This window comes from Camelus dromedarius, chromosome 14, assembly GCF_036321535.1.
Source record: "Camelus dromedarius isolate mCamDro1 chromosome 14, mCamDro1.pat, whole genome shotgun sequence".
NCBI classification, from domain to species: Eukaryota; Metazoa; Chordata; class Mammalia; order Artiodactyla; family Camelidae; genus Camelus; species Camelus dromedarius.
The window spans coordinates 28,931,739-28,957,892 of record NC_087449.1 but is presented as its reverse complement, the minus strand read 5'-3'; the positions used below and the strand labels follow the sequence as shown (position 1 = coordinate 28,957,892).

General features: G+C 43.7%; 1 protein-coding gene across 3 annotated transcripts in view; it reads right to left on the bottom strand.

The window, feature by feature from the left end:
- The window catches only part of DAB1 (DAB adaptor protein 1), a 1,070,346-nt gene that overhangs the window by 750,114 nt on the left and 294,078 nt on the right, over positions 1-26,154 (bottom strand). For 2 of the 3 annotated variants that reach the window (XM_064493538.1, XM_064493539.1), the window contains exon 2: positions 1,353-1,516. The gene's annotated coding sequence lies outside the window, so the exon portion shown is untranslated. Of the gene's footprint in view, positions 1-1,352; positions 1,517-7,950; positions 8,170-26,154 lie in introns of those variants that run through there. The other variant, XM_064493537.1, reaches the window with a different exon arrangement.

Sequence of the window (26,154 nt, the reverse complement as noted above, 5' to 3'; positions counted from 1 at the left end):
GAAGGGACAGCAGATCCAGAATTTCTGTTCATGGGAGATGTTAAAAAAAAAGCTTGAGAATGAGTGGTAGACTTTTTGTTTTAGTTTGTTTATTTATTTATTTTTATTGATGTATAGTCAGTTACAATGTGTCAATTTTTTGATGTACAGCACAATGTCCCAGTCATGCATCTCTCCCTCTCTCTCTCTCTCTATATATATATTCTTTTTCATATTCTTTTTCATTAAAGGTTATTACAAGATATTGAATACAGTTCCCTGTGCTATACAAAATAAATTTGCTTTTGATCTATTTTTATATATAGTGGTTAATATTTGCAAATCTCAAAGACTCTCGAGATACAATTGAAGGATAACTCAGAAGGAGATGGGGGCAACCTACTTCTCCATATCACGTATCCAGTTTGATCTGTGAACTTCCATTTAAACTCCAGGTGGAACGCTTGCCGCCCCCACAAAACCTTCAAGTGTCAGTCCGCTTGGCTCTGAGGTTTTCTTTGACACCCAGGTCCACACCTCCAACCCCAACCCCTACTCTTTCTTTATGGAAGCATTTTCCCAGCCCGACACACCCACATACTTGCCGCCAGATATTACGGGGGCAAAGGTCTAATTCAATTATGTGACTGAATCGGTTCAAATGGCTGACATACAAGGATCTCCGGATGCCACCCAGCTTTCAACTGAAGGCGAATAATTGTTCCATAATTTCTTAATTCTCCCGCAAGACAGTTTAAATTAAAGGATGTCAATTTGCAAAGCCAGACCGCATTGTGTTCTTAAATTGGGCCTGAAAGACCCACAAGATGCCGGGTAATAAGGCAGAGAGCGGAGCCCAGAGTGCCTGGTGCCGTGCAGAGTTGTTTAATACGGTCAGACCTTTCATCTTCCTATCTACTGATGCAGAAAGCGGCATATTTCTGTCACTTACGATAAGAAACATTACTTTTTAAATTCCTTGGTGAGGCCTGCAGATCTTATAGGCAGCCAAGATAGCAGGAATCTCTCTTTCTGTGTCTGTGAACGATTCTTTTTTGCCTTAAATTGGTTTTATTCTAATCCATTTAGTCTCCAATCTAAGTCAGAGACAAGTAACCCAGAATGGAACCACACAGAACAAAGGCTTCCTCCTTTCAGTTCTCAGATTCTACTGGTTACCAGCTCCTTGAATAAGTCAGTGATTAAACCAATAATGAACCAGAGGATATTAACTAGAGGACAGGCAGTTAGTCCCAGAAAGGGAGAGAATTGGAACAGCAACGGAGAGAAACAGAACCATGCTCCAAAGTGGAGGATGCGACAGGGGGTGGGGATGATCTGAATTATTTTCATGGAAGAAGCATTTTACTCACGTGTGTCCTAGAAAATGGTTCCGTTGATGCGTCCAGGCGGGGTGCAGGTGACGCTGGGGAAAAGGGAGGCTCCGAGATCTGGACTGAAGAAACTGGATGATGTCTTCCCAAGACTGCCAGGGCCAAGAGTCAGGAATTGTCATTGAGAGAAACCAAGGACATAGCTGTAACGAAAAGAAGTTATGTGCCAATTTTGAAAGCAACCCAATGGAGAGTGGAGGATGGAGGGCAAAGTTAGCGGTCAGGATGGCATTTAGAGTGAGTGGTTCATGGTGAAGTGTATGTGGCACACGTGTGTGGGCCTGGGGCACAGAGACCTGCAGGAATTGTGCCTGGCTAAACGGAAGGGATTCTTCAGTGTCCCTGCACCTAGCGTTGGACCAGACTGTGTGGAGGGTACCAAGTAGAACACAGTCGTCAATCTGTATTTTTAAAATCTGGAGTATTATTCAAAAGGACAACCTCCCCCCTCCACCACCAACGGTGCCTTCATAGTTCTTTATCTGGGGAGACACAAGATACAAGGCATCATCATGGCAATTAATAATGCTAATAGTTAATAAATGACCACAGCCTTTGTAAGTACAGCTTTTAGTCTTTATGTGTACTAATCCGTTTATTCCTAGATAACGCACGGACATAGGTACCATTACTGCCGTCATTAAATAGTGAAGGAAACAGAGAACGTAAGAATCTTGTTCTTGACCACAGTGATGAAGGGTGGAGCTGGAGTTCCAGCCTGGCACCTGGCAGGGCTTCAAAGCCCAAACTCTTATGCATCAGCTCTTATTCCAGGAGGCAGGATGTTACCTCTGGTGTGTGTTGTAACAGGTACACACAACTAGGCAACCTGAGTGGGGGTGGTATATGCACAGGGAACAGGCAGACCAGTCCTTTCCATGTTAATGGAAATAGACCCAGGCTTTTAACTGGGAAAATGTGGGGATATTTGTGGCTGATAAGTAAAACTCTAAGAAGAACACGTTGGAACGTTTTTCTTACTTTTTCCCTTACTCTTTTCACTAGAAAAATTACTCTATTGATATTCATGATGTGTAGAAAGTTCAGAGCTACAGAAATGAAAGTGTGATGTGATCAAATGAGCAGGGCACTTTATGTAACATAGACCTGGGTTCAAGTTCTACCACTTTTTAGCTGGATGACTGTAAGCAAGCTTAGTAACTTCTCTGAACCTCATTTTCTTCAAAAGAAAACAATGAGTCCATCGCCCCAAGAAAATTTTTATGACTAAATAATACAAAATACAAACAGTGCCAAACATTCAACAAATGTCATTAGTTATAAGCAGTTTCTAGCTGCCTGTTTGATCTTTTCCTGTTTCTCTTTATAGACCCTCCACTTTCACCGAATTAGTTTATTTACTTTTCTAGGATTTTCCAGTCTCCTTGCATTTCTTCCTCTCTTGCTGAAATACTTCCCTGTCCCCAGTTCTACCACTGAGCCGTCCAGGTGTACATCAAATGCCACCAACTCCACAGTGTCTCCTGTCCAGTGCCCTCTGAAGTAAACTGACCCTGGGTGATTTTTATTCCTAAGTACGATTGAGTTCCTAAGTATTACTGGGCTCTGCTACTTTTAAGGCATTAACCATATCTTTACTTTGTACCAGGCACTTTTCTAAGCACTTTCTCTCACTTCATCCTCTGCACCGGTGACAGGTACTGTAATTAGCCCCACGCAGACACAGGCACGAATGGCAGCCACTATCAGCACGCCTTATCTGCACAGCTGGACCGGAGGCTCCAGAGGGTAGAGAGGCCACAAGCATCACACTTCCACATGTAGGCTCTGGAGTCAAAGAACTTGGGTTCCAGCCTCGGTCCTGATCGTATCAGCTGTGTGATACTGAGCAAATTACCGAATCTCTCCAGGCACTGGTTTGAATTTGTAAGGGGATGCTGATAATACCAACTTCAAAGAGTCATTATAAGGCTTAATTGAGTTTGTAGATACAGGAATTTGAAACATAAGGTGGCATAAGGTGAGTACTTAAGTATCAGCTCATATTATGATTATTTCAATAGGATGTAGTTGGTTTCCAACAAAAGGCCCCCTTTTCAACTAGGCATCTGATGTTCCCTCAGCCTTCACTGCCTTTTCCCACCCTTACCCATCATCTCACTGCCAACCTGAAGAACTCATGGCCCAGGGCTCCAGGATCTCGCTCTAGCATCTCCTGCTCAGTAAAGCCCTCCTTGATGGCCCCTCTGCCGAGGGACAGCTCCCTCTATGACCCTGTGCCCCGCTCACCTGTACCACTCATCCCACCCGCCGTGCTGCAAGTCCTGTTGCCTATCCTGCTCAAAACAAGGAGCTCCCTGAAGATGAGGATGATGCCTTATTTTTAATCCCTAATATTTAGCACAATACTTGCATAACTGGGTGCTCACTAAGTGTCTATTAAGTGAAGAAATAAGACAAATTAAAAATAAATACCTGAATGATGAGAGGGAAAGTTACCCATTCTTAACTCACTGCTATATAATTCACAGCAAAGTCACTCAATCTCCAGATCAAAGCATAGAAAAGAAGCCCTACTAAAAGTAAAGGTTTTGTAAAAATAGATGAGAGGGTTCTATAAAGGACCCACTGCATTCCATCAGCCCCATCTTCCCTCACCCCACTGCCAAGCTATTGATGTTTGAATGATAGACACGGCAGAATGAGAGATTCAGCAGCAATTCATAAACCCAAGACACTAACAGACACACGGTTTGGCTGCTCAGATACAAGCAGAGCATGATGGAAGGAAAATAATAATTAACTCAGAAGAAGAGGGGCAAGTAAACATTCTATTAAAAGAGGGGAAAAAAATCCCAAATGAATATAATCTCTTTCCATTACATTATGAGCATTAAAATTAATGGTGTTGGTTTTTCCGTGGTCTGGATAGTCATTGTATTTAACAAGCCGAAGTTAACTTCACAGCGAAAAAAATAAATTAAATGTGCCGGTGTCTCAGGAAACTTCATTTTCTGAGTGAATAGCCAAGTTGATGCACATCACCAGAATGGCTGACAATCGATTTTCCATACTGGTGTGTTCTAAATGGGAAAGGAAACCAACTCTTCATTTAAATTATATTGCAAATCACTTCTTGCCTGCTGAATGGCAGTCAGCTACAGTAGGTAGCTTTCACGTAGGGCCCAAAGTACAACATCGGCTGATTAATGCTAATTTCAGATGTTTTCTTGCGGGGATGGGGTGGAGGGGGGATGGGCATGCTATCTTGGTGCACGTGATGCTGGGGAAATTTTACGGTGGGTGACTGGCTCAAAGGCGGACGGCATGTTTGCCATCAGATAAAAATGCACCTTCACAAACATACCAAGACAAGTCAATTATTCCCTGATTCACTATTCCCTGGGTCCCTCTGTGCAAAGAAAACTATTTATACTCCCCATCAGATGGGTACACAGAATCATAGTAAACAAGCCCTCGGTTCCACTATTCTATATTGTATTTCCCAGGGCACCTTCCATCGTGGAAGTCATTAGTTTCGGTCTTTTCGTTCCCGATTTATCAAAACAGACATTTTGCTGGTGAGCTCAGTTTTACTCCCAGATGCAAAACAGTTAGGAGACACAATTTTTGACCTGCCGAAAGAAAGAAACAAAACATGCTTTGTAGTCTTCTGGCGAAGCTGACTAGAAATTTGTACTCCCCTACCTTAATGACGGGTATGTAGGTAAATAATAAAATCACATCTCAAAAGCTTATGATTCTTTCCTCCTTCTCCAGCTTAACAGTTCAAGGAAACAAACCAACCCATCCTTGTCTTCTGAATTACTCCCAATAAAATGCACTTGAGTCAGATCATTCAAAATTAAGGAAACTGATCAGAACCAACACCTGAAAAGAAAATGAACATGAGCCATAATATTCCACTTGTCAGATCAACAATACTCTTCAAAAATAATCCTCAGTTTGGGCAAGGGCTCTGGGGACAGACTTTCCTGCACTGGGGAAAGTCCTGCTCCTGGGTGCCGGGTCACACAGCATCCTTCCAGCACACTGTTGTCACTGATGATCAGGAACATGGGATGCAGAGATGGGAGTGTTTTTGCTCAGATGATTGGGCACAGATTCCCACCTCCAGCACTTGTAACTATTCTAGCTAAATTCCCCCTTCTCTTTATGAGCCTGAGTTTCCCATCTGCAGGGCTGTTGAGGATTGAGGTAAACAAAATACCTCACAGTGCAGTGCCTGTCATAAAGTAGACGCTCCATCAATGAGAGCTATAATTGCCATAGCCTTAAAACAGAATCCATTTCTTCATTTACGAGTGTTTCTCACCATACAACCGGGATCATCAGTGAGTACCTGAGATACCAGGATGGGTACAAAGACTGCACTAATTTATAGATGCGTAAATAGCCAGCGTGCCCTGAGACCACATTTTCTGTTGTGTAAAAGTCAGTGTATTTCAGCAGTTGAAAGCTCATTTCCATGTGGGTCTTTGACCTTTACAATTACTGAATACAGTCCTCTGAAGTGATAGGATCTTTTCTGTACCTGACACTGATTTGCAAAATTAGATGTCTGGAAGGCTAAAACATAATTTTTTTAAGAACAAGACAATAGTGTAACAAGGCTGGGACTATCTCATTAAACCTGACTTCAGCAAAGTCTTGGTGACCATTAAGGCACGTGGTTTCTGCCATCACAGGATCTTTAGGCCAGGGAGCTACTTCAGGCCTTTATGAGAAGGTTCCAGAGCCCCTGTGAGTGTATAAGGCATCCTGCACGTAGAATGAAGCAGTGTTTCTCAAACTACATATTAGAGTCACCTGGGGAACCTTACAAATTCCTGAAGTTCAGGCTCCACCCAACCTAGGGAATCACAGTCTTCAGGGGGTGGAGCCTGCACACAAGAAAATTTTTTACAAGCTTTCCAGTTTATTGTAATGTGGAGCCCAGTTTCCAAAAATTCACTGGAGTAAAGAAATGTTCGAGTTGGCTGATTGTCTTTAAAATCAATGGTCTTTCTTTATATAAAGAAGGCTGAAAAATGTGGCACTATTTACAATAGCCAAGACATGGAAGCAGCCTAAATGTCCATGAACAGATGACTGGATAAAGAAGATGTGGTATATTTCTACAGTGGAATATTATTCAGCCATAAAAAAGAATATGCCATTTGCAGTAACATGGATGGACCTGGCGATGGTTATACTAAGTGAAGTAAACCAGAAAGAAAAATACCATATGATATCACTTATCTGTGGAATATCAAAAAAAAAAAAAGGACATAGATCAACTTATTTACAAAATCAAGACAGACTCACACACATACTAAACAAACTTATGGTTACCAGGGAGAAAGGAGGTGGAAAAGGATAAATTGGGAGTTAAGGATTTGCAGATACACACTACTATATATAAAACAGATAAATAACAAGGTCTTACTGTACAGCACAGGGAACTATATTCAATATTTTGTAATAACCTATAATGAAAAAGATGAAAAGGAATATATATGTATAAATGAATCTATGCTATATCCCAAAAACTAATACAACACTGTAAATCGACCATAATTCAATTAAAAAACTAAATAAGTAAACAAATAAAACAAAGGTGTTCAAATTGTTTAACAGGGTCCAAGGTATGTGTGGAGGACTCTCAGGGAAGAAATTATGGAAAATTACAAAGCAAGTGCCTGGGACTTGGCCTGCTCCTTGCTTCTTTAAAGTAATTCAATTCTATGTGAAAACTAATGCATTAAAATATATCTTCAAAACCAGTACAGTAGTATAAATAACATTTTCCACACATAAAAGCTTAGTTCTCAGCTACTGGAAAACTTTGCTCAAATGGAGTGATTCATCCTGTAAGGGACCTGGGGAACTGAAGTTTTGTTATAACTGAGAAGACGGCGAGAGACATTAGACAAAGATGGAAGAATCCACCATCAGTCCTGAGATCTCACAGGACCTTTAGTCCCCAAACCCCAACATGGCAGGTAGCAATACCAGATGCTTGCTGAGTACGTGGCAAGAAATCCCCAGGTGGATTCAAATAGAAGATTCTGCACTGGGCAGTCTTTGGGAAACTGAACTAGAGAGAAACCCTTGAAAGGAGTTATGAAGAATAACTTCCAAAGAGTAGCTTTGTCAGCTTAGGCCTGTGAGTTCAAAGCCTGAGTCACGCTTGGCTCCTCTGCCTTCCTCAGTTCCCATGCTTGGTCCTGCTCGCCTGAGCCATCTTCTAATAACCTCAACCTCGCTTCCTCCTCTCCCCCTTCACTGCCTCTGAGTCTCAGCTCTTCTTTCAGGGCAGTTTGAAGGCCCTCCTCCCCCCAGCCCTTCCCAAATTAAAAGTGACAGCAGTCCTGGCCTCACTGCTGCAAACCTGCCCCTGGGGGACGTCCAGCCCTGCTGCGGTGGCCTTGCTCGTGTCCGCCTCCTCTCCTCTCCCACCACCGCCTGTCCCGCGACACAGACCTGCAAGGGTTTCTGCCCGTGATGCACTGCCTTTGCCTCTATGCTCCCTTTCAAATATGTGCAGCCAGGGCTCAGAATCACTATGCTACACAGTGGTTCTCAATTTTAAAAATTTGCTTCAAAAACTTACCTGGCACGCTTGTTAAAATGCAGGTTCTGATACAGGAGGTCCGGAGTGGGGCCTGAAATTCCGCATTCCTAGCAAGCCCCGGGATGCTGTGGACACTGCCGGTGGAGAGGGCACACTTGAGCAGCGAGATCTAACAAGTACAGTGGAAACTTCCTTAAATAACCTCCCCTCACTTGCCTGCCCTAATGATTAGGTACATCTGATAGCCTTTGCAGCCAGATGATGACAATAATATTGATGAGGAATACTTGCTGAGAACTCACTATAAACCAGGCACTGTTCTAAATGTGTAACAGAGGAGAACAAATCTGACTCCAAATTGGATCTGTTCCTTTAATTTTAACCACTATGCCGTTTTCTAGGCTTAGTCTTGCTAGCTCTGCACCTTTTGTAAAACAATGTTGCCTTTAGCCTGAAATATACAGGAGGACCTCTTCTCCGGGCTCTGACCTTTAAGGATGTTAACACTTCTGCATTTATGTAGAGATGGCAAGTTGCAAAATACAGAATAACTTTGTTTTGTTGGAGATTTACAGGGATACCCCTGCCTGACCCACAAGGACAGCTGCAAAAACAAAGAATTCCTACAGCAAGAAGTTTGCAACAGCGAACCACACCCCTTAAACCACACCTGTGTGTTTTTTGGGGTTTTTTTTTTTTTTTTTTTGTATGAAAGGAGCCTGTATTCTGACTGAAGCAGGGTGGCTCTCTAAGACATTAGTCGGCCATCTTCTCAGTCTGCTGGCTTTCCGAATAAAGTCGCTTTTCCTTGCTCCAGCATCTCGTCTCCCGTTTTATTGGCCTGTCGTGCAGCGAGCAGAATGAGTTTGGACTCGGTAACAAATGCTTTTCATTTATTAACTCATTTAATCAGCACAACAACCCTATGAAGTAGGTTACTATTGGTATTATCACTTTCGTGCCCAAAATAGGAAACTGAAGCACAGAGAGGTTAAGTAACTGACCCAGAGTCACACAGCTGGTAAATAATGGAGGTTAGCTTAAACTCAGGCCAGTCATCTCTGGAGCCCACACTTTTTTACCTTTCTCCTCTGCTATTCTCCACTGACAGAGCGTCCTGCTTGGGCTTCCTCAGCTCTACCTACTTTCCTTTCTCCCAACACGCACAATAATATACTGCAAGAGACAGCTTTCTTGCCATTCTCTCTAGGTCAGTGAGTTCCTCAAGACCAGGGCCCTTTCTGATGTAACTCAATCCCAGGCACCCCAGACAATCCCTGGCATACAATAGGTGTTGATTACATATTTCTAAACTGTTGAGCTGCATAAACAGTCATAGAAGGTAGCAACTTTACTATCCCTCTCTGACAAAGGTTACTTTATTTCACTAGTTCTCAAAGTTAGCATCAGAAACACCTGGAAGGCGTGTTAAAATGAGACAGGAGGGAAGGGGGCAGGGCACAACCATTAAAAGAATGACCCAGCCATTAGCACAGAGATGGCGGAAGATTCAACTTCCAACAGACCTTAAGCTTAGTTATACGCTCATTGTCATGTATTAGCATGGAGAATGACACACCCCCAGGCACCATGACAGCGCCAAGCTGGCCATAAAAGGTCAAAAAGTGGGCGGGGTCCCAGTTCCTGGGAATCCCAGCCCCTTCCCCAAGGTAGTTGGAATAATCCTCCCGCTTGTTAGCATATGAAGTTACTGAGCCCAGAAGAACTAACCATCCCCCTCACCTTGTGGCCTTTCTCTGGCCTCTGAGCTAGCCCACACTCTGTCTATGGAGTATGTATCTCTCTGAATAAATCTGCCTTCGCTCTATTATGGCTCATTCTTGAATTCTCTCCTGCGCGGAGCCAAGGACCCCCACTTGACAGGATGCATCCCAGGGACTCACCCGAGACCTGGGACACAACCATCCTCCTGTGCCCCATTTTTCCTGTATTGAAAACACTAATGGCTGGGGCCCACTCCGGGGCCCAGTTTGGAGTTTGCTCCAATAGGTTTAGGGTGGCAGCTGAAATTTGCACTTCTAACTAGTTCCCAGGTGATGCTGCTGCTGCCGGTCTGAGGACCACACTCTCAAAACCACTGTTTAATTTACTCCTCATAGACTCTCTGTTTTCTCCCACAAAAGATCCTAAAGCTCTCAAAAGGGGGCCCTATTTCAGAGACAGATATGGAAGACTCTGGGGTCAAAGGGAATTTTTACCTTTTGTATTCAGGAGCATGAAGGAAATATAAAATAAATATCATAGCAGTTTACTAACAACTCAGCCAGGAACTGGTTTTATTTTCTATTGGGGAAAAAAAAAAAGAAATCAGGTGAATTAGCAAGTGACATTTAAAGCAGAAGCCAAAAGCAAATGGAAGATTTGGTTTTTAGACACTCCAGAGGCAACTGAGTCAACTTTGGTGCACTATGTAATTTTGACTTGGATTCTCTGTGCCAGGCATTCAGGATGCAGTGAGAACCAGGCAGGCCTGGTCCCTGCCCTCGGGAAGTCTAGCAGGAAAGGCAGCAAGAAATAAGCAAGCATATAAAGAAATGAAATAATGACAGATTAGGAAACGTGCTAGTAAGGAAATAAGCCTTACTCGCTAAGAGAATAAAGTGGGGGGAGGGCAGTGCTCACTTTAGGTAGGGTGGTTGTACAGTGTGAAGGAAACATATTGCCAGCCATGTCAGTAAACAAATGATGCTGTGGCCATGTCGCCAGCCCCTACTGCCACCCCTGACAGTGAGGGGAGGGAACTTAGGTTAGGGACAAGCAGGCAGCCTGGCCTCTGCTGCCACCCCTAACAGGGCACCCTAAGGGAACTCAGGATGTGGAGGAACGGGATACTGGCCCTAGATAGCTAGGTGCACATCAAAGGAATGATTTCAAAATGAACCCAGATCTTTGCACCTTCCCATGCATAGAAAAGCACGAAATTCCTTGAGATATCTGGTTTTCTTTACTGGATAGTCATGTTTTGATGTTCCAACTACCTGGTCTTTGTCACAAAAACCCCTGTATATGCTGACTCCTCCCTTGCCTGGGCAGAACAATCTCTTAGAGCGATCTGAGGGGCTGTGTCCCAGGCTCGAGCCCTCGAAAAGTCTGCCAGATAAAAACATAACTCTCAACTTTTAGGTTGTGCATTTTATTTCAGTCGACAAGAGGAAGTGATCTCTTAAATTGAGTCCATTGAGAATGAGAAAATCCAGCCTTGTGAAGAGTCAGGAAAGAATATTCCAGACAGAGGGAATCATAAAGGTAAATACCCTGGTGTCCAAAGGGGCTCAGCATGTTTTAGAAAAATGAGGCCAGGGTTCCCTGAGCCTAAGTGTGAGGGGGCCTTGAACTGCAGGGAGGAGTCAGGATGGCATTCTCAGCGCAGTAGGAAGAAGCTGCAAGGGTTTCAGCAAGCAGAAGAGTGTCATATCTGATTTGCATTTGAAAAAGATCACTCTGGCTGCCCTGTGGAGACAGGTTTGTAAGGGGCAACAGCAAAAGGGAAAGAATCAGTCAGGAGTTAATTTTTCCAGGCAACGTGCTGCATGAAACACCTAACCGCTGGCGGGGGTGAGAGCGGGGTTGGGGGGGGGAGGTTTATCAGCTGCCCCAATATGAAACTTTACAGCCTGTTCAAAGAATCCATTTGCGCTGCACTGTTTAAAGACAACATACAAAACTGGTCTGGGCTAATTGTACCAAGCTGCCGCAATGCAGACCTCCAGCTTGCTGGTCAAGTCCATGGAAGACTTGCTTTGAGAGCATCCTTACCAGAATAGCTGTGTATAATCCCCCGAAGGGAAGATTTAAAGAACAGAGTGGCCCTTTGAGAGCTGAAAAAAGCAGTCAATTAAGTGCTATTTTCCTTTCTTACAAAATAAGTCCTTTTCAAATTATAGTGAAATTCAAGTCTACGGATAAATGTCAGTAACAATGGCCAACATTTACATAGTGCTCGTGCACCAAGCACTATTGTTCTAAGTGATGATGCATATTTACACGTTCAGTCTACCCAGGAGGTAGCCACTGTGAGTCCGTTCTCCTCATTTGACAGATTGAAAGCTGAGGCACAGAATGGGTAAGTAATTTGCCCAAGGTCACACAGCTGGTAAGTATTCAAGTGCTGACACCAGTCAGCCTGCTTTGAGAGTTGTGACCTTAACCATCATACTATTGCTTCCAGCGAATTTGCAAAATCCGCAGGTGTAACTGTAGTCGTTGAGAGGGAGACCCCACATTTTAAATTTTGTTATATTCCCAGCATAATGCCTGACACAGAATAATCTAGTTCTGCAGATGAGCTGAGCCTGAATACTGAGCTTCACTGCCCACGATCATAGCGTAAAAGCAAAGACACAGAATCAGACAGGAACTGAGTTCTGACATAACATCCTCACACCAGTGACACAAGCAAATACAAAGATGCGTACCGATGTTTTTCAAAGACTCTGTAGAAACTCAACAAAATTATGGATAACTTTAGATCCTGTGGAAGAGTTACCAAGACCCAGTTTTCCTAAAATAAGGGAAAGAGTATTTCCCTTAAGGGAAGGCATGCATGCATCTGCACCAACTACTGAGCCCAACAGGCCTAACTCATGTGAGTATTGCCAGAGCCAAGAACAGTGCCTGGCCGGGACTACGTGGGGTAAAACTGGCTGAGCGGGATGGACATACCCCTTGAAGTCCCTGCTGTCCAGTTGACTCGCTGTGAAATTGGCCATGTCATGAGCCCTTCTGGGCCTCAGTTTAAACCAAAGATGGTATTAGCTGCCTTGTATGTTTATCATGTATAGGAGGGAAGGGGCAGGATGGAAGTGATGATCTTAGCTACATGGTCGGTTAGTGGTAACCACTGCTAATAGTAGCAGTAGTAGTAGTGGTGCTTCTATGATTATTATTACCTGCTTAAAGACTTGCAGTAAAGCCAAACAACTTAGAAAAAAAAGCTTTAACATAAAAGCATGGTTGTAGTCAGTTTTTTGAGAACTATTTTACAGGAAATGTAGTCAGTTAATAGAAAATATTGGACCAAAATGACTTTATGGAGAAATCTAAGAGAGTATAGTGGTTAAAGAGATAGACTCTAGACCAAACCCCAGTTTCACCACTTACTTGCTGTGTGACCCTGGCCAAGTTACTAACATCTCTGGGCCTCAGTTCACTCATCTATAAGATGGAAGTGTTAATAGTAAACTGCTTCAGGAAGGGAGGGTACAGCTCAGTGGTAGGGTGCCTGCTTAGCATGCATGAGGTCCTGGGTTCAATCCCAGTACCTTCATTACAAAGTAAATAAATCAGCCTCATTACTTCTCCCCCTCAAATTGAAAAAATAAAATAAATTGTACAAAAAAAGGGGGAGTGGGGTGGGGTATAGCTCAGTGGTAGAGTGTGTGCTTAGCATGCATGAGATCCTGGGTTCAATCCTCAGTACCTCCATTAAATAAATAAATAAATAAGCCTAATTACCCACCCCATTTCCCAGCCCCCCAAATAGTAAACTGCTTCATGGAACTATTGTGAGTGTTAAATGAGGTAGTACACATAAAGCATCTAGAATGCCTAACAGTCTGTGGACGCTCAATAAGTGTGAACTACTGTGATTATCATGTTGTTGTTTTTACTTTGTGGGTGTTGAAGGCAAAATCAGGAAGCTAGGTGACAGCATGAAACACCGGGCTCATGGCTTGTGTCTGCATGTGGCGTGCAATGAAACCGACTCCAAAGGAAAGAGAGGCGTCACCACTCATTACAGCCCAGCACTGGGGCGATGCAGAGATGCTGGCGGGCAATCCTAATAGCTGCAGGCTGGCGATTTAATGACTTACAAAGACAACAAGAAAGAAGTAGCGTTATTTGATGCCTAAAAGTTACAGCAAATCAAAGAGACAGTTGGGGTTTGTGAAAAAGTATTGTTTCATTCCTTAAGGCAATTAGCGTAATCAGGACACAGACAGCAGAGCGCACTGGCGTATCCAGAAACTCCTTTTTCTCTTCTATCAAAGGATAATATATATTTTCACCTTCAGAAAGGTTAGGTAATTATAAATGTATTCTCCTTACTCATAATATTTTAAGCAAGTAATTGTTGCCCATGGGAAAATGTTTAATTATTTCTGATGAACAGTTGTGGCACTGAAACAAGAGAACATGACAGGCAGAGGGTAGAGACCGCAGCCCAGTTCTTAATTGTGTGGGAATCTTGTCTTTGCATCGTGGAAAAAAAAATCCCATATTGATTTTCCTCTCAATTGATTTCACAAAATTTTCAGTTTAGCAACACTGAGTCTCTCCAATTATAGCATCTTCTCAATTCCCTAGGCTAGAGGCTGCCTCGTGCTGTCGTGATGGAAACCTCCCACTGCCCAGCTAGTGCCCCTTCCCGGACAATACAGCCTCACAACTGTCCCCACTCCTCCCCTAGGCCCGCCGACTTATTGAAGCATAGTTGATTTACAATATTGTGTTAGTTTCAGGTGTACAGCAAAGTTATACATACATATATATATTTTCAGATGTTTTCCCATAAGTTATCACAAGATAATGAATACAGTTCCTTGTGCTGTATAGTAGGTCCTTGTTGTTTACCTATTTTATATATAGTAGTACACATCTCATCCCATACTCCTAACTTATCCCCCCACCCCCTTTTCCCCTTTGGTAACCGTAACTTAGTTTTCTATATCTGTGAGTCTGTTTCTGTTCTGTAAATAAATTCACTTGTATTATTTTTTAGCTTCCACACATAAGTGATATTATATGATATTTGTCTTTCTCTGTCTGACTTACTTCACTTAGTATGATAATCTCTAGGTCTATCTATGTTGCTGCAAATGGGCAATATTTCATACATTTTTATGGCTGAGTAATATTCCATTGTGTATATATGGAATATGTTATTCATGTATTGTATATATTATATATGTGTGTGTGTGTATCTCACATCTTCTTTATCCAGTCATCTGTCAATGGAAATTTAGGTGTTTCCATGTCTTGGCTATTGTAAATAGTGCTGCTATGAACATCGGGGTGCATGTATCTTTTCCAATTAGAGTCTTCCTTTTTTCCAGACATATGCCCAGGAGTAGAGTAATAACTCTAGTTTTTAGTTTTTAAAGGAAATTCCATACTGTTCTCTATAGTGGCTGCAACAATTTATATTCCCACCAACAGTGTAGGAGGGTTCCCTTTTCTTCACATCCTTTCCAGCATTTATTATTTGTAGACTTTTTGACGATGGCCATCCTGATAGGAGTGAAGTGGTACCTCACTGTAGTTATGATTCTTATTTCTCTAATAATTAGAGATGGTGAGCATCTTTTCATATACCCTAGACCAACATTTTTAAGGAGAGTAGGGGATGGCGAGGGAGTGTAGCTTTGGGATTGCATGTAGAGATGGAGGAGCCGTTCCTCACTCCTCCTCCTGGTGTAGGATGAGGGAACATTAGAGGAGGCAGGGCTTTGTGTCCCCTGTTACGGATGCTTCATGTTATGCATGGGAAACCCAAGACCCAGCCGGGGAAGTGGCTTGCCAGAAGCGACCCAGCAAAATCAGGTCTTAATCTGAAGTCTTTCTACTCCAAATCCAGTTTGTTTGGGAAGAAAAAGAGAAGCAAGTTGAACAGGGAAGATTCCCATGTTGTTGACATGATAATCTGAGAATCGGCCCTGTGGAAGAGTGTTTTCCGGGGAAACTGGTAGATGAAAGAGGCAGAAGGGGTAACTAGGAAGGGCTGCAGACAGGCCCCATGAGGCTCTCTTCCCTGCAGTTGGTACCTACTGCCCCTCCACGCAGGGTGGCATGGAGTGGCTAACAGCTAGCAACTCTGGAATCAGACAAACCCGACTTCACATCTGCCTTTTCTCAACAATGCAATGAAGCAGGCATCGCTACCCGCTTTTACATGTTTAGGAAACTGTGGCCCAGACAAGTTAAGGAACTTTCCCAAGCTGGAGTTTGACTGGGACTTTGACCAAGTGTCCTTTTCAAGCCTCCCGTCACCAATGGCTGGGATATTTACATAAAAGATTTCTTTACACTTACAAAGTGATTTTAACTCTAAAATCCCTAGTTTTATCCCTTACATTTTAATTCACTTGCACATTGGAAACTGCCTAGAGACAAGTATGGTGTTAGTCAACTTTCCTTAAATGAAATTTTTATTGAGGTAATTATTGATTCACATGAAATTGTAAGAAATAATAGTAAAGTCTCAAGTATATGATAGTCAACTTTTTGATGAAGGTTTATATCAGATATGAAAGACTCTGGACCAAAGGGACTTAATAAAAAGAAAAACAATGTCAGGTAGCCAATAACGTGGTCTAGATTTATAAGACCCTATAGGTCTTTACAAGTCTGACATTTCTAAGCGGTCTATATTGTTTTAATTCTTAAAGCTCTGTTGCGTGGGTCCAAATCCAGCACTACCACTTCTCAACTTTATGATCCCCAGTGAGTTACCGGGTCTCTCTGTTTTCACATTTTTGAAAAAAGGATGCTCATAGCTACCTTGCTTATAGGATCACTGTGGGATTAAATGGGTTAATGCACATAAAGTGCTTAGAACATAACCAGCTGATCGTTGGTATTCATGGCATGTGTCTACATTTTTTTTTTCTCTTTTTGCCTGTTTACTAACTAGGGAAACAAACAATCTTTTCCCACCTACTCCTTGCCCTTTGGGGGTAGGGCAAGGGGTAGGCATTGGTTTGTTTTGGAGATTGGGAATAAGGGTGCAGCTTTTTTGTTTAAACCTATACAACATCTACTTAATGATTTTATTCATCCATATCCTCAACAAATGTTTTCTTTCATACATGGAAAATTCCATTTTTTTAATATACCAGATTTCCCTGCTTGTGGGAAGATATTCAAACACACCAGCAGTTTCTTGCAAACGTGTGAATTTTATTCCTTTCTTTCATTTGTGAAGTCTTGAATAGAGACTACATGATTTTTTTAAAAAATCCTCATAAAATAGAAGCTATTTTCTAACCTCCTCTATGTGCACAGTTGACTCATTCTAAATGAACAGGGATGGGGATTTCTTCTGGATCCTGAAGGCAAGATGAAAAGTGTATGGATCTGATCCCATTGTTAGGTGTGGAAGTCCTTAGAAAATTCTCTTATTTTGTCCTGTTCAAGAAACAGCTCTCTAAAGAACACAAGCGGTGTTTATATCTATTTGATAGACTGGTAAGTAACTAGGTTCAGCAGAATAAAAGTCAAAGCAATTGAAGGTGTCTTAGCGTTACTGGGCTCAAGTCCCCACACTCCAACCCCTTCTCTAACCCCAAACTGCTCGTGTGCACAGACCATCAGCACCGCCATCATACCACCACCTCCATCATTGCCACCAGTACCAAAGTCCATAAAATGGGCCATTATTTGACGATTTGCACAAAGCCACCCACGGAGTGAATGACAGGCAAAAGGTTTTTGCAGAACCCTCATGATACTTTCATCCAACCTTTATTGCCCAATAATAAATCCAACCTCCAACCTCTTGGTTGGCTACAACATCCAACCTCTCACACAACGCACGGCATCTGTTCCACAGTCCTGCTCCCCGACCAGACTAGAAGTATCTTCACCTCTGAATGCTCCACGCCTGCCTCTGAGTTTCTCTCTCTGTGGCTGCTCAGGAAATACATTCCCAATGGAACTGAATGCAAACTTCCCATCTCCTGACACACTCTCTATCCTAGACTAGCCTTCCAGCTTCCAGAAGTCCTGTTTTTCAAGGCGAGTATTGTAAAAGAGACAGTTGAGCTGGAACTGGGGACAAATATTACAAGGGTCATGCGGTGCAGGCTCATGGCAGAGTTAGGGAAAACTGCAGGCACTGGGCTAGCCGGATGGGGGCAAGTCTCCACGGAGGCTGTGCCCTGTGGGATGTTGGGGGGACCTGGCAAGACCCCACTTCCCTCCTGCTGCTTTACTTGGGAGGAGGAGGAATGATCTGGCCACTTAGGGAAAGCTTGAACTTTGTTATCAGAAGTCAGCCTCACAAGAATGAGGAATACCCCGTTCTAGGATGCTAGCCGGTGCCCAGGGAGTCTGCACAGCAGACAAGGTGAGGCAAGCTTAGCAAGATGGGAGGGGTCCCTCTGAGGACACACTGGCTGGTCTTTCCTCAGTGGGGAAATATAATTGACATCCATCCACCACCGGGTTTCAGACCTTTGTCCATCTGGCCAACCTAGGTCACCGTTTAAGTCCCTGACCCTGCTCCATGGGGAAGGACAGTAGTATCACTGTTTCTGATGGATCTCCTTAATGATATTCCTTCCTTCAGGAGGCCTTCCCTGACTTCCCAGGCCCATCTAATTTATGCAGCCTATCGGAACAGCTGCTGGTGTGTCTCAGCGCATTCGTAATCCCTTGGTCAGTGCCTCTTCCTTGCTAGATCACTAGTTCTATGGGGGCAGGGACACAATTTTCCAGTTCACTGCCATATTCTTTGAACCTAGCACCACGCCTGGTACATAGTAGGTGCTTAACAAACACTTTTAAGATGAATGACAAGAAAAAACGGTAGTATACAGCTGTGGGGAGCTCACAAAGTACTTTTTATTCGTATTAACTATGTTGTTCAGTTCTCACACAGTCTAGATGAAAAAAAGTATTATTCTAATTTTTACCAAAGAGGAAAACGAAAGATTAAAGATGTTCAACTGCCCAGGAGCAAGGCTGAGAGGCAGGCAAGTTGGGACCACCCACTCTGGTTCCTTCCCCTTGCTCTAGAAATTCTCTCTAGTCACCTAACCCCCAAAGATAAACTTAGAATCCCCAGTGCCTCCCATCCCCCATGCCTGCTGTGGGATCCCAATTAATAACTGCATAAAACATTTGCCATTGTTCCGAGGAGCTGGGAAATCAATGTGTTCATTAGCGAGCTCCCCCTCCCTGCAATCCGCCAGGAAGACGAGGTGCTGGGGTCTGTTCTCTGTGTTTCTCCTCCACCATCTGTGACTAAAAATGTTCTTTGAAATGCACTCTTCCCCAATTCTCACAGCTATAATTTCATCTGATGTTCAACTCTTCCCTACCCTGACACCCCCACCCCTGAAAATAAACCCCCTAGAGCCCCACCCCACCCTGATGGTCTGTTCCTCTTTCCCAGACCCTCCCTCGTCAGCAGGAAAGGGGCCAAGTTCCAGTAGGCAGCCTGCGGTCTCCATTTTTGTTGAAAAGGAAAGCCGCTTTCATCCTTAGTGGGGCTCCGTCTGCCAGGCGCTGTACGCACGGCTTGTTAGGTCAGACCCTCCAAAGAGAAGGCAGATGATGTAAGGTTCAGACAGAGGCTAAATCTGAGCCCGCAGAACCCCGGCTCCCCTGTCCCTTCTGCTCAGAGCCAACCCCATTTCCTGGGGTGCAGGCTGATGGGCCAGTGGCCAGACTGAGCTGAATCCCAAATGATGGGAGTTTGGGGAATCCACTGTCTACACTGAGCTTTATTTATGCAGTAGGATCAGCCATCAGGGATAGTAAAACCCTCTTTTAAAACAAAATTTAGGGGGTGGAGGTATAGCTCAGTGATAGAGTGCGCTGGCATGCACAAGGTCCTGGGTTCAATTCCCTGCGCCTCCATTAAGGGTAAAAAATAAATAAATAAAAAATTTAAACCTACTTAAAAGTTAAGGTTATAACACAAGGAATACCTGAATATCCTTTACCTGGATCAGTGACTCAATATTTTGCCACATTTGTTTTCTCTCTTTCCCTGTATACTTAATTTTTTCCCTTATACCATTTGAGAATAAGTTGGCAATATTATGAACCTTTACCTCTAAATTCCTTAGCACATATCTTTTCAAGAACAAGGGCATATTCCTGCATAACCACAATACTCAGATCTCACTCAGTATGTTATCTAATACACAGTACATACTCAGATGTCCCCAGTTGTCCCAATAATGTCCTTTGAACATTTCTCTCCTATGCAGGGTCCAATCAGGGATCACGTGCTGCATTAATTATCATTTCTTGTTCACCTGTAACATGAAACTGGTCCTCACCTTTTTTTTTTTTTAAATGCCATTGACACTTTTGAACAGCATAAGCCAGTTTTTTTTTTCAGAACAATCTTCAACTTGAGTCACATGATCCCAGTTCACCCCATCATTGGAGACATTAAATTTATCATATGATTAATACCATGCATATCAGATTTCTTCATTGTAAGGGTACCGTTTCCCTGTTGTTAAAAACAAGAAAACAGACCCAACATGGAGTCACTTAGGCTAAGCCCCACATTACCAAATGGAGGCTTGACTTAATTACAGTTTCAGCTCTCTCAGAAATGGAATCTTAAAACCAGTCAATCAGGAATCGCCTGATCAGCACTAGCTGGGTAATCCACCTGATAGACCCCTGCCGTCCCCTAAAGGACAGTAACCTTGCAACAATCAATCCATTTTTTTTTTGCCTCGCATAATTTCCTGGTTCCTGCTCCCTTCTGCCTATAAAAGTCTCTCATTTTGTACAGCTCCTCTGAGCTCCTTTCTATCTGCCAGATTGGGTGCTGCCTGATTCATGAATCATTGAATAAAGCCAATAAGATCTTTAAAATTTACTCCGTTGAATTTTCTTTTTTTTTACTGTGTGTAATTAACCAGGACTCTGTGGGAAGCTGTTTGACAGCATAGGAGTAGACTTTTCCCTTATGACTTCTAGTGTGATGGCTCAAGCACCCTTTGATAACACTTAACTGAATCAATTAGTGTGACAGTGGTTGCAAAAAAGTGATATTCTGATGCTATCATTCCTCATCCATTAGTTTTTTTTTCTGTAAAAAGAATTTTCCCTCTCCCTCTTCAATTTTCAGTATCACTCTAGACTCCTGGATTCTTTTTTGTATTATTCAGTGTATTAGGATCCCTTGTTGTCATCTTCTCTCTGTTGTTCTAATTGAGTATCTTGAAGGAGAAAATATAAAGTTTTCTAGCTCCCTCACATCCTCTTTCTCCCCAGTCTCAGTCACATAGGGTTCCCTTTCTGACCCCTCCTATTCTCACTGAGCTTTATTCCCCACGGGGAAATCTGATTGGTCACAAGAAGGATCTGGAACTGTACGGTGACGCCCACTTCCATGCTGAGCTCCTTGAGGGGTGGAGTCACATCTCCTGTGTCCCCAGCACCCAGCACGGTGTCTGGCAGGTAGCAGGCGCTCACTGATGGCTGTGAAGGCAGCCCAGGGGTGATCGCCTCAACTAAGTACAAAGCAGCAGCTCAAAATCTCAGACAATCTTTATCAGAGGACAGGGAGGGAAAACTCACCTTTACAGAATACTTCGAATGTGCCAGGCCCCTGCTCAACTTAGCAAAACGCTGCCACGTTAGCTTAGACTTTTACGCAACAAGTGAACAAACTTCTCTGGTGTTTTTAAGCCACTGTCGTTCTGGGTCTGTCACATGCAGCTGAACTTAATATCCAAGATAACACATTCCCCTTTATACTTTGTACTCTAGCCATGATGGTTATTTCTGGTTCCCAGAACACACTACTCCAGTGCTTCTCAAAGGAATCACCTAGGAGTCTTGCTAAAATGCAGATTCTGATTCAGTGGGTCTGGGCTGGGGACTAAGATTCTGCATTTGGGGCAAGCTCCCCACTGACGCCAGTGCTGCTGATCTGAGGACCATGCTGCCCTTTTGTAACAGCAAGGCACTGCTCTCTGCTTCAAATCTGTATGCGTTTGCAAATGCTGTTCTCTTTGCCTCAAATCTTCGCCTCTCCTTGTGTATCTGGAAAATTCCTATTTATTCTTTAAAATCCTGTTCAAGGGTCAGCTCTTCTATGCCACTTGGTGTGGGAGCACCTATCACGGGCCAATCACTGGGTTAAGTCCTGGGATCCACGAGTCTGTCCTCTCAGAAACCCCACACTGTAATAGAGAGAAGGACTCTATGATAAGCAAACATGTACACTAACAAGGAAACTGACAATGGTGCTAAGCACCATGGGAAATGTAGAGGGAGCATGGTTACGGAGGGGCTGTCCTTCAGGCACGTGGTCCGGGAGGAGAGTTCAGAGGGGAAAAATAATTGAGGTGAGATCTGGAAAAAGAGGAGAGTTGACCCGACAAACAGCTGGAGGGAGGGAAGAGCATGCCGGGTAGTGGAAGGAACAAGAGCAGGGCCCCAGCGCTTGAAATGCTAAAGGACCTAAAGTAAAGCAAGTGTAGCTTAAAGACAGTGAGTGTTGGGGACGGAGCTACAAGCAGAGATGGGAGGAGACAAAGGCTAGGTGATGGAAGATCTCTGGCTACGGTAATGTTAGAATTTCATTGCAACTAAAATGGGAAATCACTGGAGAATTTTAAGCATAGGAACGATAGAGTTTCATTTATGTTTTTAAAAGATCACCCTGGCTGCTCCATGAAAAATGTATTGTAATAACAGCTAATGATAATAGCTAACATTTACTGATTGTGCTTATTCTGTACCAGGCATTGCTCTGAGTGTTTACCTATATTAACTCATTTAGTGCTCTCAATAACCTTGTAAGATAGGTACTATTATTATTCTCACTGATGAAGAAATTGAGACCTGAAAAAAGTTAGTAAACTTGTCCAAGTCACACAGCTAGTATACATGCTGGTGTTAAGATATGAACCCAGGCGATCTGTCCAGAGCTGTGGCACTGCACCACTTCACTCTACCACAGGAAAAAGTGGGCACATAGGGAGACTCATTAGGATGGATCTGCAAGCAGTAAAGGTAGGGGAAGTTGCTGGCTTGGACCAGAGCAGTGATCACCACGGTGGAAAGAGGGAGACAGATGTAAAAATTATTTGGAGGTTGCAAATGGGAGTCGGAGGGACGTAAAAGACCAGAAGCCATGAAGGATGGCTTCTGAAGTGTTGGAGTTTAAGCAGCTCGGTGGCGTGGCCGTGTGCTGAGATGAGGAAGTCTAGGAGAGAAACATACTTGATGGGAAATCAAGAGTTACACTTTATGATGTAAATTTGGAGATGGCTATTCACTAAACAAGTAGGGAGGAGATGCAAGGTTCAGAGCAGAAATGTGGGTTAGAGACGGGAATTTGGGAATCACCAGCATGAGTGGGGTGTGGACCACCATGACAGTGAGTATAGCTGGGGAATGGAGAACGGTTCACTAGGAAAACTGGGGCTCACTAACTTACAGAGATTGGGAAGAAGGAGAGAAGACTGCAAAATAGGTGGGAAAAAAGTAGCCAGAGAAGTAGAAGGTAAACCAAGAGAGTGTGGTATCAGAAGCCAAGACAGCCAAGTTCCTGGGCAGTTAAGTGAGAAGTGGGCAGAGAAGAATCCATTCAGTGTGGCCTTGTGGATATAACAGAGTCTCCCATTGCCTATAGATATGTCTGTCTTCTTCCTCAGTAACAGTATCCCCACTGGGGTTCAATACTGTTTGGGATAAAGATCTCATTTCCCAGTCTCTCTTACAGCTAAGTATGTCCATGAAGCCAGGTTCTGTAAATAGGAGTGTTGTGAGAACTTCGGGGAAAGATCCTTAAAGGAACTGACTCAACAGGCAGAAGCCCCATTTCCTTCCTGCTGCCTGGATTGTGGTTTAGATGACTGGAGCCCCAGCAGCCACTGTGTATGTGGAAGAGTTTGTACAACCATGTAGACTGCCTGACAATAATAATGATGAACACATATCTACTCAGGTGCTGCTCTAAATGCCTTATATATTTTGAATTCTTTAATCCTTAAAACAATCCTGTGGGATAAAGATTATTATCCCTGTTTTACATGAGAAAAATAAGGCACAGAGAGGTTAAGTAATTTTCCCAGAGTCCCACAGCTGGGACAGACCTAGCACACGAACCCAGGCAATGTGCCTTAGTTCCTATCTCTACTGCTATGCTCCTCGAGTTGGAGGTCTGTGGGCACAACATATAATCAGGCTGCCCAAGTGTGTGCTCTTATCCAGTTACCTGCAGCTTCTCTGGTGAGGGCAGAGGGGCAGATAGCTAGGCTCCCCAGAACCGTGGTCTGAACAGCCCAGCAGGACAGAGAGGGAGAGGGCAAGCTACTGCTACACTGACTATATTGATGGACAGTGAACTCTACCTGAAGACAGGCAAGGTAGGGATCCAGGAGGAGGGCAGGCCTCCTCACATTAAGATCCCAGGTTCCTCTTCTCTAAGTTGAGAGCCCTGAATAGCATGACTGCCTAAGTCCCTTCTAGCTGTAAAATTCTGTAACTCACTTGGTGCTCAATAAATATATGGTGAATGAATAAATGAATAGATGTGGATGCAAGTAGGTAATACACATTTTCTTAGCAAACATACATGTAAAAATAAGAATATAATACACGTTATCTATTTGCTAAGCAAATGAATTTTGTAGGCAAAGAAAATACCTACATCATTGGGAAATGGAAGGTGAAAACATATACAGACATATATCAGTAGCATTATTTTATAATAACGTCACATAAAGCAAAAACTGCTGCATATCACTGAAGATTCTGTATCCAAATTACTGAGGCTTTGTAGAATGCTTTATCAGGACATAAGCAGGGCTCTCAGTCCTGCCACACTGGTACACATACATATGCAGGAGGCTGCACATAGCACAGATATCTGGGACCACAATTCCTCACACCCCCATGCCAAAAAGAAGGGAGAAAGGTGGTGAAGACAGAACTGACCACGCAGTAATTAGAAACTGGTAGGTCGCCTGACCTGACCATGAAGGATCTGAATGGAATTGAACTGAAATTTACTAGCACACAAGCACCTCTGTGCCTGGTACGTTATGTATTTTACCCTAATTCATAGTATTTAACCAGTGCTCACTTTAAGAACAGTGATTATATGCCAAACATTGCAGTGGGCATTGTTGTGTATTATTAGCTCATTTCGGCCTCTCAACCACTCTGTGAGCAAAATGCTCTTTGTAGCCCCACGGCAACGATGGGAAAGTTGAGGTTCAGAGAACTTTATCCTTCACCCCAGGTGACAAATATTAGGGCAGCAGCATAGCAGGACCTCAAGCTGCATGAAATCTGAGCCCTCTATTCCTCCCCACCATCTGTTGGCATGCGGTTCCCAGACATAAAGCATTACATTCTTCTTCCTGTAACAGTTGCCCAGGGAAGAGCTTTCCTGGGACTTCTCTCCCAGAAACCCAGGGCCTCCAAAGTGCATCTGCGTGCCCTCCGCTCTGATGACTCTCTCTCTGAGACCTCCAGCCTCCTGCCTTGGGCTGTGATGCCTGATCAGGTTACGCATCCTTATACCCATACATTAGCTAAACCCATTAACCTGACACGACTCCACTGACATCCTTTTCAACAAGCAGCCCCACAGCCGATTTAACCGATATAGATTTATTGCTTAACGTGAGAGAGGAGGGAACCAGGAGGGAGGGCAGGCGCTAGCATGCCTCCCCCTCTTCCGGGTGCTGATGGGCAGCCAGCGGTCCTCTCCTCCAGCAATTACTGACACTAATTAGCAGCCTACTACAGATCCGAGGGAAGAGACTGACACCGCGCAATCCCTGCCGACCACATCCCGAGTCTTTGGGAAGGGCCCTCGTCAAGAACCTGTCTGGGAAGAACTTGGCAGCTCAGAAACCCAGCAGATTGGAAGGGGTGGAAGGAGAATCTAGAAAATGGCCTCATAACCAGGGGCCGTTCTGTTTCCCGCTCCCAGCTTCGATCTGGCCACTGTGACTGTCAGCTGAGACCCTGGGCTTCTAGCGTGAACGGCTCTCTGGTCACAGGCACGCAGCTGGCTGCAAACCAGGGAAGCATGTGGCTCAGATTCCTGAAGCCAAGTCATTAGCCCTCTGACCCGATTATATGGATTATCACAAAGAACGAAGCCATGGGGCTTCAGCCATCACATTGCACTTCACTTTAGGGCTGGGAGCGGGGAACCAGGTCTTTGCCATCTTCCCCCACACATGCCTACGTTAACACGATACAGAGGCATTTCCAAGTTTAGAAGACAGAATTGATGAAGGAGGCTGAGGCTTCTTGTAGGTAAAGGGCAGATATTTCTTAAAGGGAAGCAGCTGGAATAGTAGAAAACAAGCTAGACTGGTCAAGGGTTGTGAGTTTTAGTCTTGGTTCTGTGTTGTGTGACCTTGGATGAGTTGCATTTCCACTCTGAAACTCAGGGACCCAGGCTGTCCTCGCAAGATGAGGAGACCCCTTCATGATCCTTGACGTCTCTCCCAGAGTGCCTATTCTGGTTTGATCACGACATTATGGTCCCATCAC